Here is a 4519-nt window from a genome sequence, read left to right as displayed (position 1 = left end):
AAAGATTGTTTTCAATACAGATGAGGAAACAGGCTTGAGAAATAGAGTGACTTTTGCAGTAAGTGGGGGATTCAGGATTTGAACCCAGGGCTGTCTCTAGAGACCCATGCTTTATCACAATTCTGAGTGAAAACACAGCTCCAAATCTGAGAAGTTCTTCTGGAAGCTGATATCTACCATCTATATGATATTTAAAGGGCTGCTCTAGCCCTCAGCTCCATATATAGCCCAATGACTCATAATTTCAAGTGTCAACGACTGAAAAATGATTAAGTTCAATTAGGTTCAGGACTTGTTAAAAATAGGCTTTCCTCAGAGGAATTTACTCTCTGCTTTTATGGGCACAGATTTCAGCAGCCTCCATGCAGAGAAGTGCAAGGCTTTTTAAATTAAAACATGCCAGAATCAATTCTGCTAAAGGGATCTTCAGCTCCATCAGCGGGGCTTGGAGCAGAGTGAGATGCCAGCTTGCCAAAACGATGAGCTAGCGGTGGGAAATGTTGACGACAGCTGAGTCTACAGAATGGAGGAGAAAATTAGAATCGGGATACAGAGGGGCTGGGCAAAGGCATTTCGCCACAGACCAGGAAGTTGATTGTCCAAGTGAGTCTTTGACAACAAGGATCAGAAACCCACCTGAAATAACTCAAAATGGTTTTATTTTTGGCTCTCCAGCATCTGTTCCCCCTTCCTCCTTCCCAACAGATCCCAATTTGTTCAGGTAACCATCCCTCTCCCATTCAGCCTACATGGCCAAAAGAAATTGACTTACACACACATCTCCAGGGTAGCTCTCAATTACTCTTAGCCCATCACAGCCATCCCATCCTCCTTGCCAATGATTGGACCTGGAACCTAATTTTAAACCAATCTGTGCATAGCATTCTCCTGGAGACTGCAACTGGTCCAGGAATAGGCACATAACTGACAATGGCCTAATCAGACAGAAAGAAAGGACTTACAGTCCAGGGCTGGAAAGATGCTTTTTTCTAGCTCCATGGATGAGAACAAGGAAGCATGTTGCCCCTATTGTTGCTGGCAGCCCTCTTGTAACCATAAGGGAAGGCAATGTGAGAGCAAAGCCAACACATTAGGGAGGGAGGAGCCTAGACAGAATTGCAGAACAGTGTAGCTGGAACTGTAATCATACCATACCTGAAATCCACCTTGGTTCCGCACTTCTTGTTAAAGGAATTAATACATTTTCTTATTGTTTAAGCCAGTCTGGATTCCTATTACTTGCAGCCAAAAGCATGCTAAATTATATGAATATCATGGTTATTGCACGTAAGCTGGAGGAAGATCCCAGTTTAAAAGAAATCAGGGCTTCCCTGGTGGCACAGTGGTTGAGAGTCCGCCTGCTGATGCAGGGGACACGGGCTCATGCCCCCCTCTGGGAAGATCCCACATGCCGCGGAGTGGCTGGGCCCGTGAGCCATGGCCGCTGAGCCTGCGCGTCCGGAGCCTGTGCTCCGCAATGGGAGAGGCCACAACAGTGAGAGGCCCGCGTACCCTCCCCCCAAAAAAAGAACTAAAAGAAATCAATGTTTGTCTTCTTAATCTCAACTTCCTAGGAAAGAGAACCCAATTTGGCCAGTCTAGATTTTATGTCCACTGTTGGCACAATAACAAGGGCCAGGGGGCTGCTATCAAGTGGCACAATGGCCCCTCCACAGGGACTGTGAAAATAATTCTCAAAAAAGGGGAAGGCACAGTCATATAATGGAGAGAACACTGGGCAAGGTGTTAAGATATCCAGGTTCTAGTCCTAGCTCTGCCACTGATGTGCTGCATGCTCTTAGGAAAGTCAGTTGACTTCTCTGAGCCTTAATTTCTTCAGACTGCCAGGGCCAAGTTGAGAACTTTAAAGCCTGAAAAGATTGTAAAGTATTTCATCCCACCTATGGCACTGAAAATAAAAACAGTACTGATCCGTAAGAAAAGGGTCAGGTAGTCTGACAGGATTCTGACTTCTGCCCTAATGCTTTTTCAAATGAAATGACAAACCGTTTGGGGGAAAAAATACTTTCGGGTGTCCCTACTTCACTGCTGCCCTCGGTACTGCTTTCTTTTGTCTTTGGGTAACTCAGCAAAGGCTACCCACTCCAGCCCAGCCCCCGAGGGGCCTAATCTCCATGTTGGTGGCATGTGGTGTCACCAAATCCTTCTTTCTGCTGTGGCTGACTGGACAAGAACCCCTCACCCAGGTTAGACAAATCAGAGCTTCGTTCCCAGAAAACAGAATTTGGACAAAAAATTCCTTGAGAAACAAAAGACTGATTAATAGGTGTGGGGTACAAGAGCCAAGAGATTGTGTGGAGTCAGGGCTGGGGCAGCTATTTTTCCCCAAGTATATGCACTGCTCAGAGGTTGACCACACAAAAGCCCTTCCCTCACATCTTCCTTGATAATAAAACCCTGATTTGTGTTCCAGAATTGAGTGGAGAGCACTGAATCTCATAGAAAGTGAGCCCACTGAAATCTTGGGGTGGCCAATGAGATGTGAGGGGAAGTCTGCTTGGGGGATTTGGGAACAGATCCAAATGTTGGCTGAACCTCCAGTGCACGGAGGTGTGAGCCGAAGTGCCTGGGCCCAGGGGCGGGGGGGATTTGAGTTCTGTTCCTGCTACAGAGCTGCAAACCCACCCAGGAATCGCAGACTGCCTAATTGCCTGCAATAATCTCCATGTCTGCCTACAGCAGCTTCTGTCATTTGCAATCAAAAACATCATATACCAAGAGAGCAGGCATTGTTGGTATTCAGAGTTTCAGATTCCTCCCTAATGGGATCCAGAACTGGCCCCCTCCTACTGAAGCCAGAGTCACCAATTATAATCTCAGTGGCTGACTTTTGAGATAAGAAGTGATAAGGAATCTGTATATCCTTCAGAAAGTAATGCAGCCTCATACAGCAAGAGCAATAAACATGTTTACACCCTTCAACCCAGAAAACCTAAATCTGGAGATTCATCCTAAGAAAACAAGTCAATGACAAAAATAAATAAGTAAATAAAAAATAAAAAAATCCGAAGACACAAAGATGCCCATTGTAACATTATCTCTACAGGAGAATGAGCCTGTGCTATTGGGAGTCAGAATCCAGGCTCTCTGGTGGAGGGGAGCTGGGCAGTGATAACTGGAAGGAGACTCAGGGGGCTTCCTGGGTGCTAGGAATGTTCTGTTTCTTGACCTGGTTACATGGATAAGCTCTCTTGTGAAAATTTATCAAGCTGTGCACTTCTGACATGTCCCTTTTATATATGTATATCGTTTTTCAATAAAAACAGCTCTCTACAAAGAAGAGAAGGATTTTTTTTGGCCAAGTGGCTTGCAGCATCTCAGTTCCCGGAGCAGGGATTGAACCCAGGCCACAGCAATAAAAGCGCCAAGTCCTAACCACTAGACCACCAGGGAACTCCCAAGAGAAGGATTTTTTAAGTAACTTGTGGCAGATCTATGAATGCGGGACATTCTGGAGTACTGAAAAATAGTTATACAAAAATAACCATATCTTTTGGGCTTCTGCATAATACAACTGTATTGTTTCGCCCACCCCACCCCAATTCATTCTCCAGCCTCCTCTGCCTGCCCTGTGTTTCCCAGAAATCAGTAGTATGGCCCACATCACCCATGGGCTCCCTTGCCCTCGGGCTTCTGATTGGGTGTAGCCAATGGGAAGGACCAGCAGGAGATCAGAAGGCAGGGGGAGAGAGAGGTGGGGGCATTTCTTTCAAACTCCCTCCTTGCTTCAATATCATGTCCCTGCTGGCGGCTACACACTTCCACAACTACAGCCTCTGTCTACATGCCTCCCCCAGCTCCTGCCCTCGCTGGGCTTCAGTCACACTAGTTCCTTCCCCTGCTTCTCCCTGCCTTTACTGTGGTAATGGCTTCCCTCTGTTGCTAATCTCTCAGTGCCTCTACCTCCCTTCTCTGATCCCCTAACCTGCCCACACTCTGAGAACAGTCCCTTCTTTAAGGTCCCTTGAGCATCTGAACTGGATTCAGTTTTCCTCCGGGACCCTGACTGTTGCAGCCCCTCGCCCACCTTCCCCTGTGACAAGCAAGTGACCTTCCTGGATTCAGTGCTGCAGAGACTCTGCCCTCTGGAGGGGATGGGAGCCAGGCTGGGAGTGTAGCCAGCATTAATTTCAATTTGGCACCAGGAGCGGTGCCAAATGTTTCCGTCTTCTTTTTTTTTTTTTTTGCGGTACGCGGGCCTCTCACTGTTGTGGCCTCTCCCGTTGCAGAGCACAGGCTCTGGACGCGCAGGGTCAGCGGCCATGGCTCACGGGCCCAGCCGCTCCGCAGCATGTGGGATCTTCCCGGACCGGGGCACGAACACGTGCCCCCTGCATCGGCAGGCGGACTCTCAACCACTGCGCCACCAGGGAAGCCCCGTGTTTCCGTCTTTTTGAAAAAGCAAATAACTGGGCTCTCCCCCCTCCCCATATGTGCTATCATCCTCTCCCTGCCATGATCTCACCCCTGTGGGTGAGGCAATGAGCAGGTAGAGCAC

The sequence above is a fragment of the Lipotes vexillifer genome, unplaced genomic scaffold, assembly GCF_000442215.2.
Source record: "Lipotes vexillifer unplaced genomic scaffold, Lipotes_vexillifer_v1.1 scaffold1482, whole genome shotgun sequence".
NCBI lineage: Eukaryota > Metazoa > Chordata > Mammalia > Artiodactyla > Lipotidae > Lipotes > Lipotes vexillifer.
This window is presented reverse-complemented; position numbering follows the sequence as displayed.